The following is a 9925-nucleotide window of genomic DNA, read 5'->3' as shown; positions in this document are numbered from 1 at the left end:
GCTGATTAGGTTTCTGCAACAACCCCCTCCGATTGGTCCGATAGACTGTTGTGATTCTGTCGTCACACGCGGGCAGTGACGCAAACTACTGTTTTTAAAGTGAGGTCAAAGAAAACTTTCTGCAAAGGGTACTTTTAATTATTTTATGATATAAAAAACGGCTTGTAATTTCAAATTATAGAGATATTTGTTAACCCATTGTCTTTTATGAGATCACACATTACAGTTATTATTATGTTTATATCTATAGAGTTATATTTCATAGTGATGAAGAAAGTATTCAGATATTTTTGCTATAAAAGTATACCATATTGTAGAAATACTCCACACGTAAAAGTAATATATCTCAAAGTGAAAGTAATTATTATGCAGAATGACTGTATATCATATTATTGACTTATAATTATTGATCCATTCATTTGTACACCACTTTATTCTAGCAGCTGCAGCAGAGTCCCTTATTTGAATTACTTTATATACTGCCAGTAGCTTGTGCTACCCCCTTGGATCAATAAAGTCTCATCTTATTTTGTATTATTAATCCGTAGCAAAGTCATTGTTAATTTAAGGTGTCAAAAAATGTAGGAGTAAACGGTACAATGCCTCTCAATTGTAGTGAAGTAGAAGTATAAAGTAGCAGAATATAGAAATACTCAAGTAAAGCACTAAAGGCTGTACTCACAGTAAGTACAGTACTACTTTGTTACTTTCCACCACAGTATTCTTTACAGTGGTCAAAAGTAGGTAGATGTTCTCCGTAGTCTTTCCATAAATCTCTTACTTTGTGTTGCACTACTATAACGTTTGGTTTTCACATGATATATAGTTCAACTACTGTGGTCTCATTCTTGAATAATTGCTCATCCCTGCATTGAGACCCGTATGTAATGAGGCACAGCTTCGTTGGAAAACACTTGGATTGTGTTGCTTCCCCGCAGGGAGAGGCGACAGCTGTTATAACACATGCAGGGCTCCTGTCTTACACTTTCCACCATGAAACATAACAAGCCTTGATTGCGTAGCTATGATACAGCTACCCGAGAACGCTGCACAGACACATTTGCACACACCAATAAAGACATGACAGCTTAGAGGTTTGAGAACTATGGTTTGCTGATATGGAGCTGGGAAAGTACCAGATGCCTTCATATGAGAAAAGTAAAGGAAAAACACATTTGGCTGTTTTTTACTGCCCATTCTGTGCAAGTGTAAGCAGCGGTGTGAAATCCTAATGACTCTGTACTTTACCTTTTGGTGAAGGCATTTCCTATTTCCTAACAATAATAACACTTAACAAGAAAAAGAGGGTGAAGAGGAATAACAACTTCAGCCACACACCATGTAAACAAACACCTAGCATGAAGCCACTTGGAATGAAAACCGAACGGATCTGTTGGGGGCCTTAAATCTGAAAACAAACCCACTCAGTCATTCCGATAACTCTGTTCTTCTGACCCCGTCACATCACCACTCTATGACCACAAAGATCTGGCAGCTCTCAGGGGACCCTCAGACCCCCCCGATTCCAATTAGAGAGATTAGAGAGGAGTCAAGACAAGTGCAGAAGAGTTTCTTAGCCAAACAGCCCAAAACACCCCCCACCTCCTCCAGTTGGCATACCAGAGCAACAGGATGACTGCAGACTCAATTTAGAGCAACATCAAAGCGGAGGTTAGAGAAAGCCCAAATGGTGAACTGCTCAAGGGTCTACATCGACTACAAAGAGCCTGACATCAGCCCGGATTGCTAAGGCTGAAGACGGCTCTTAACAGAGATAGATATAGGTGCTGTGTCACTGCTGAGGACGTGACTGTTCAGCGTGTTTTTAACTTGTGAGCATGGTTTGGGTACATCTAACTTTTGCCCTCTGTAGAGCCACACACTCCGATGCACAAGGCCTGTACAAAGCTTTCTTTTTAACAAACTAAAGAACACACCCTGACCACAGTTGCATTTCCCTTTTAAGAAGGAGTTCATAATGCATAGCAGAACTAAAATCCTATCAGTGTTGGATGGCAGCCAGATGAGAACAACGGCCAGATTCAGTCGAGCCAGTGGCTCTGTATGATGGAGCAGGCAGCTGCTCTCCCCCAAACTGTACCTCTTAAATTCCTCTAATACATCACTCCGATGCTTTACTTTTATACGAAACTTCTCAGATTGTTCTGAGGGTAATATGAGGCCAGTGTCCTTTGCAGTTTTGTCCTCAATTTATTTTAAACGAGTACCTCCGGATGTACATCCTGTACATGCGGTTGTTCATGGCGACTTGAATATAATAGTGTTTCCAGAATTGGAATGCGGTTCCCGAGAGTAGATTTGTAAATACTCATGCAGAGACAGACATGCTCTTCAGCTTGTCTCCACTGCTGTCAGAAGTCATTACACACAAGCTGCTATGCCAGAACAATTCACTGAACTTTGTATTCAAGTGCTTCCAAGCCCAGAGAGAGGCAGGGAGAGAGGGAAAAGAGGGGGGGGGGGGTAGGAAAAGGAGTCAATGTTAAAAAGCTGTTTTTCCTCACTGCATTTATTTTTCTGTTTTTTTGCTGATATTTTGCCTTCATTCTTTTCATGAGAGGAATTCGTATGCTTTTGGTGAAAACTAGAAAATAATGCATAGTCGTGACATGAATATGCAGTTAAGTATCATCTTATATCGAGTATATAACGAGAAATTTGGTACAGATATCCATGGTACCCAGAGAATGAATCCCCTGACTTTTTATCCAGGGCCACCAGCATGTCAAGGCTTTCACTTATCAAGTGAAATATCTCAATATCTTCAAGATGAATGGCTACAAATTCTCATACAGACATTCTTAGGGGCCAAACGCAAACGCACATGTTTTGCATCGTTGGGGCCGACCGTCCAGACGAATCCTGCAAACGCACTGCCTGAAACTTTTTTGAAACCTGGTCTCAGGGTGAAAAAATCCGAAAACGGCTCTCGTTTGGCTTCGTATGGATGGTAAATACGGATCCGTATCGATGATGTCATCGCCACACCCCTCTTTTACACCCTCTCCCACGGCCGCTGACGCACACAACTGCGGTGAAGCTAAGCGAGCATGTCCCATCTCCGTGGTCAAACCAGCTCACTTCATGTAAATACTGTGTCTCTGCTCCCTGACCCTTCCCTCTAGATTCTACACAAGATATATTGCTAAGGTTATGTAGCCAACGTTAAACATCGCTAAAGTAGCTGACCGCTCCAGCAGTGAAGTAACGTTAACGTTAGCTGCTATGGCTATCTGTTTATAAAGTGGAAGTAGACAACTTTTCAACTAGCTAGCTAATCTGTCTGCTTATAAACTCCTTGAACGGATTATAGTAACTTTTACCACGGCTTATTGTAGAAAGGCTACTGAAAGAAAAACGTATAGATTATTAAAAAGACATCATTCATGGATCATTGATGTTTGTTTGACTGCCGATGTTAGAGCTAGCTAACGTTAGCTCGCTACTAGCGCGCTGCAATCATGCAAAAAAAAAAGCAATCCAACAGCACATTATACAATGTAAACAAAGACACGTTTTCTTGCGGCGGCAGTGGTGAAAGGTATTATAGTCCACGGATGTATTAAGAGAACGTTATAATCTAGCTAATCATGTTATGATGGGAAGTGGAAGTGACTATGCTCTTCTTCTCCGTTTTTGGTGAATTTCTGTAGAAGAAACAGCGCCGCCTATAGGCCTGGACTATGAAGTAGCGTATTGAGTCATTTACAAGTGGTTTCGTTTGGACGCAACTATTCTTGAAACGAATCCAGGGAAGACGGGTAAAAAAAGATTGTTTTGGTATGTGTGGACGGGGCCTTAGTGTCCATTCTGACATTCAGTTTGGAGTTCAGGAGATTGTCTAGACCTGGACCACACCCCTAAATGCATTGAAGCAGTTGTCATGTGATTGGTTGACTAGATAATTTCATTAACGTGACATTTAACAGGTGTTCCTAATATTCCTTTACGTGAGTGTATATATATCTTGAGCATTTAGCTGACCAGCACAAGTTTCTCTCCCTATGTGTCTTTCGAGACTCCAGCACGCTGTTATCACACCAGAGATGTTTCAGTATGGTACCACATGTTCTGAGAGTGCATCCCTCTGGGGGAAGCCACGCACCATGGCAGGAAAATGCTTTGACTTTGAACTCACAGAAGAAAACAGAGCCACAAGTTCAAACATGGGTCATCCTGGCTCTAAAGTACCCAAGAGTAGTCAAAAAAAGTTATATTCGCCGAAGCCAAGCGTTTGTAATGGGGTATGATGCGAGGATGAACACATAGACAATTGTTTGTCTTGTATTGGTTTCCCATTAGCATAGCTTTCAGATTCCTTTGGTTTGTTTCAAGGAACAGATTAACATCACAACAGGGAGTAAAGCTGGATAACGTTACAAAAAAATTCATGCTCATGTTGTTATTGTTTCACTTAAGGGTTTTGCAGGAAAGCAGATGGGGCTGTTAAATAGATTGGAACAGAGAGTTAAACTCCAGACAGAGAGACAATGCTTTTGCCATCACAAAGGATTGTTATTGATAGTGAGTGTAGTACACTGATTACACCTGCAGTAAAATCTGTGTTAAAAAGGAACAATTGAAACTCTCCAGGATTACTTATCCCTGCAGTATAGAGATACTTAGTGACAGTGGTCAGGTAATGTAAGATAACAGAGCCATTTCTTTTCAAAGAGGGGAAGAAAATAAAGCCACACATTTCCCCAGAGGTAATGAGGGCATCTGTGTGTAATAAAAGGAAGGGTGTAGCTATGGGGCCATTATTATAGTAAAACTATTTGCAAATGTGTTTTCTCTATGAATGCACAGATCTATGTACATATTTACAGATTTGTCTACACATTTACAAAACTGAATACACTTGCAAATCTGAATATAGATTTGGAAATTTTCCAGGAGTTGTTCCGATACCGATTCCGATACCAGTATTGGAAATGCCTCTGATTCTGCCTAAAATGCATCAATCCGACACTTTCTTTTCTTTTTTACGCACTATCAGATCTGTCCTCTGTATCGGTCAATATGCAAGTATTGGAACATTTGTAATTTACAATTCTGATTACGCAGACACGGATTCTTTAACACATTCACAAATCTCAGTGCACATTTAAAGATTATTTTACACATTAGAAATCTGATTACACACACAATGATTGAGATACAGTTGCACAACTCTCCACACACATTTGCAAATACTTTTGCTACAATAATGGCTTTGTATTTAGCTATTACAGAAGAAAAAGAGACTTTTAGTTTTTATTCGAAATGTAACCTCTCCTCTCCAGGCTCTGATCACATCGGATTAAACAAATGAGATATGTTTATTACTGAGCTTTAGTTGTTTCCTTTAGACAGAGCCAGGTAGCGGTTTCCCCATTTCCAGTCTTTGTGCTATGCTAACCTAATTGGCTGCTGGCTTCCACCTTATGTTTAATGGACAAATATAATCATATCAATCTTCTCATCTAACTCTCACTCAATTTCCCAATATGTACTATTCCTTTAAGTGCTCAAGTAAGACAACATAGAAAGAGGTTATGTTTTCTTAAAATATAGGAGACTTTAGTAAGAGCTAGAAGAAATCATTGTGGGATTGTTACTCTGCGTGCACGTAGGCACACAGTACAGTCCTACGACTGGCTGGAGAAGCAGAATCCAAGATTGCCAGCCTTTCATTTCCATGGCACATTCTCTAACTCAGCCTGTCTGGCATCCTGCCAATGTGGGGCACATTTTGAGCTCAATCTTTTAGGCGTAGCTGCTGTTTTCAGGAGACAAAAAATGAGACGTGACCCAGGGCTTCCCTGGCATTTGCCTGAGTAATCACAATGTTTGAGCAGAATTGAAGACACTGCTTGAACAGCATGGGCCATTGGTCCTACATTATCTTCCTGCCAGCCTTAGGAGTATTCTAACTTCAGGGTAGACACGTGTGGGCTGATTTAGGACATTTTGGTGAACAATTGCTGATGCAGTTGACAAAGGCTTATATAATTCCAGCTCGGCGTAAAAGCAGCCCAAGATACATAATAACTGCAGGACTGTATGGGAAGAACGACACGTCGCTCATGCAAAAATATCCAGACATATTCAAATGCAAACATATAAGAGCATCCTTTGATTCACTATATTTTCATTACCGTAATGTGGATGGAGAGGCATGTAGTTTGGTGGTTTGATTCCTTCCATTTATATAATGGTTATTGTTCCTAAACTTTAATACACGCATATCCTCCAAGCTGAAGACTCAAGGTTTATGAAGAGTCTGGTGGTCAAAGCGCAGATGAGGCTGTCTTCAGTGACAGTAACCACATGCTCTTAATCCAAACACACCACCCTTTGTAAGGCGCAGCAGCATCGGTGGTCTGGTCCAACTGTCCTGACATGACACCATAGAATAAATCAAGATAATCTAAGTGGACTTTTTTTCCCACTTCCATTGACAAATACCACAAGATATCATGGCTTCTACTGTATTTGAAACACCATAAATGAAACAAGAAAGAAGATCAAACTTCTTTTAGGATTCAGGAATCATTCAGAGGACACATGCTTGCAATAGAATATTACTTTGTCCTATTTTGCTTAGACACTAAGCATAAGGCATCGTTACAGAAATACACGTCTCCTTTGCATGAATAGATGGACATTTAAAAAAATCAAAGGTAAACTTAAGAGTAGCAGATACTGGACCAGCTCAGGGCACTGCCAGCATTAATGTTGCCTAGTAACATAACTTTGTACAAAACATTTCAGTCTTTTGCCCTCTAAACTGCAGTAATGGTTTCTCCCATCCAACTTGGCTTTAATAGACTTTAATCAGTTTCTCCAAATTGACAAAAAAAAGCTTGGGTAACCAAAGACTCACTCAGACGTCAGTTTGAATTTGAGATTTTGGATGAGGAAATATGAACTGCCGTATTTGTGATGTGGATCTACCAAGGAAACTTGGACGGTTACCTCCAAAATAAGAGGGGCAGGGGGTGGGCGGGATTGGGAATGCAATAACTATCAGGCACAAATATGGGTCCTTTCTGGACGAAGGTTGAAGCAGTATTTGGATTAGCAGTTAGCTCCATTCAGGGTGGTCTGGGATACAGAGTTTATGTTTAATTTAAACATAGGCTCTCTGAGTCTGCATACTGTCGCTGTGCTGAGAAAAGCCATGCTGATGAGTTAAACAAAGAGGTGGGATAGTAGGTCTAATGTGTATTCTGATGATTGAAGGTATAAAACCTTTCTAAAGGTACACAACCTGGCAGACAGAATTGTGTGTTTATAGTGGAAGTATGTGGCTAGATATAGTTTTCATTTTTGGCTTATAAAGCTACTGTTGAAGCTGGGGACCTTTGTTGCATGTCATTCCCCATCTCTGTCTCGCCTCATTGGCTGTCAACTCTCTACCGTCTGCTATCTAATAAAGAAACAAAAAGTGCCTCCAAAAAGAACAAAACTAGACTAAAAGTCAACAGCTGTGCTAGACGCTTTGTAAGTCTGTACTTATAGCGATGCTTTGAGCTAAATGCTAATATCAGCATGCTAACATACCCATATTCACCCTCTTACTTTATCGTGTTAACATGCTAACATTAGCTTGTTAGCACCAACTACAAAGTAGCTACAGCTGAGACTGATGGTATGGTGTCAGCAATGTTGTTTTAGCAAAATGTAAAGCTCTAAAGGCATTGTTTGCTTTGATGGTGTGCTATCTTCTCTCTACTTTAGGGCGGAGTGAAAACAACAACCTCATAGTGGTGCTAGAGGAAAAGTCAGAGGATCATCAAAGTCAGTAGACTGTTATCTTGCAGAGATCTGAGAATGGTTAATAGTCCTCATAAATCAACCGGAGTTTAAAATGCCAACACAAAGGAAGGCCAAGGTAACGGATATGCGACCTAAATGAGTGGATTTTCGCGGCGGAAATTCCGTTGGCAACGGAGCACTCCCGGAAGTGTAACGTCGAGGACATAGACAGCATGTGTCAAACTCAAGGCCCGCGGGCCAAATCCGGCCCCTTGCAGAAATTTCCCCAGAAGCAGAGAGAGAGTTTTCATATTCAGGCTGTGGAACAGGTTGTTGTTAAAAAAAAACATTGTTTTGCTTGATTTGCTAAATTCTGATGGCTAAGGAACTCTTTTGATGACTTTTTTAGGGCTTCATGTCAACAAAAATGCGACAAAAAGCGTACAAAAATGTCGGAAAAAGCAACAAATTTGCAAAAAGGTGACAAATGTCTGAGAAAGCCACAAAAAAGTCAGAACAAAAACAAATAAACTTTACATGTCTGGCCCTTGGTGTGATTCTCTTTTTCCAGTGTGGACCTTAGTGAAAATGAGTTTGACACCCCTGATATAGACTATCGACCAACTGACCGACAGAGCCACACTGCTAGCATGGCTAAAAAGAACATGTTTGTTATTGACTACTTTTATTTCATATGTGTCCTTTATTTAATTTCTGCATTAACATAAATTGAGGATCTATAGTCTTTATGATCTTTCTTTCCATCTTCAGACTCAGAAAAGGTTTTTCCTGCACCAGCTAAACAGAGATGTGCTGTAGCGGGGAGAGGGGGGGTTGTTGAGTAAACTGTCAGCTGCGCAGACAAACCACAGACGCAAGGCTATGACACTCTTCATTAGAGTGTAAAGTAAACCAAGCCTGTCTGCACACGGGCTGGATATCAGACAGACAAGGAAGGGCTACAACGGAAAACAACAGGTACTGACCTGTCATGGATAGACAGATAGAGAAAATGACAAAACAGTGTTGCAAAGGCCTGACACATTGCTTTATATTAAATGAAGAATACATCAGTTGCCAGAGGCAGCCATGACAACGTGACTTGGCTAATATATTGTGGTATGCTGCCTACCACTGTTCTTTCAAGCCTCTGTTATAGAACTTTAATTCAACATTGTTCTGCTTTTGTCTGAGAAAAGTTAATAGTCAGACAGTGATGTAGCTAGATGTAACAAGTCACTCCTTAGGGGGGAAAAGGAACTGCCTTTCTTTTTTTTTTTTTTTAAAGATTATTTTTGGGGCATTTCCAGCTTTTATTCTGACAGGACAGCTGAAGACATGAAAGGGGAGAGAGGGGGGGATGACATGAAGCAATGGACCGCAGGTCAGAGTCGAACCCGGGCCGCTGCGTCGAGGAGTAAACCTCCATATATGGGCGCCTGCTCTACCAACTGAGCCATCCGGGCGCCCAGGAAGGAAATGCCCATCTACAGACACTGCAGCTAAACACATTTAACAATAATCTTTAAAGTTTTCAACTTAGATTGAATACGTATTCTAAAAGTATGATGGGTATTCAAACCAAGATATGTCATCTCATCTTGTTCTTCATACATGAGCACACACACACACACACACACACACACACACTTACCAACATGGCACCATGACTTTGCGTAAATATACACACCACACACAGTAGCGAGGGAAAAATAAACAGGCTGAGTTTTGCTTTTCCTGCAAAATCTAAATATTGACTCAGTACACTACTGTATAATCATACACAGACTTTAACAAAGTTGAAATAAACAAGTGTGCCTGTAACGTAAAGTGTTTGTGTGTCTCATGGACACTGAGGCCCTTGGATGCTGACACTGACAAACACACACAAACAGAGGAAGTGGTTCAGTTTTGGCAAATACCAGACAATATGGATTCCATCCAGCACACTGGAGCTACCTACATTTATTTTGTATTCTCTATACATACAAAGAAGTTCTTTCGAAAGCATGGAGCCTTTTGTCTCCGATCATACATCTGCTATCAATTCACATAATTTAACTTTTGTATGACTCACATGCAATATTCGTGAGGCTCTGGATTGCCAAGATGTAAGTTAAAAAAGCCAATAAAAATTCCATTATGTTCTCAGAGGAGCTTT

Source organism: Perca flavescens, chromosome 16 (genome assembly GCF_004354835.1).
Source record: "Perca flavescens isolate YP-PL-M2 chromosome 16, PFLA_1.0, whole genome shotgun sequence".
NCBI classification, from domain to species: Eukaryota; Metazoa; Chordata; class Actinopteri; order Perciformes; family Percidae; genus Perca; species Perca flavescens.
The sequence above is the reverse complement of the archived record's forward strand: the minus strand, read 5'-3'. Positions refer to the sequence as shown.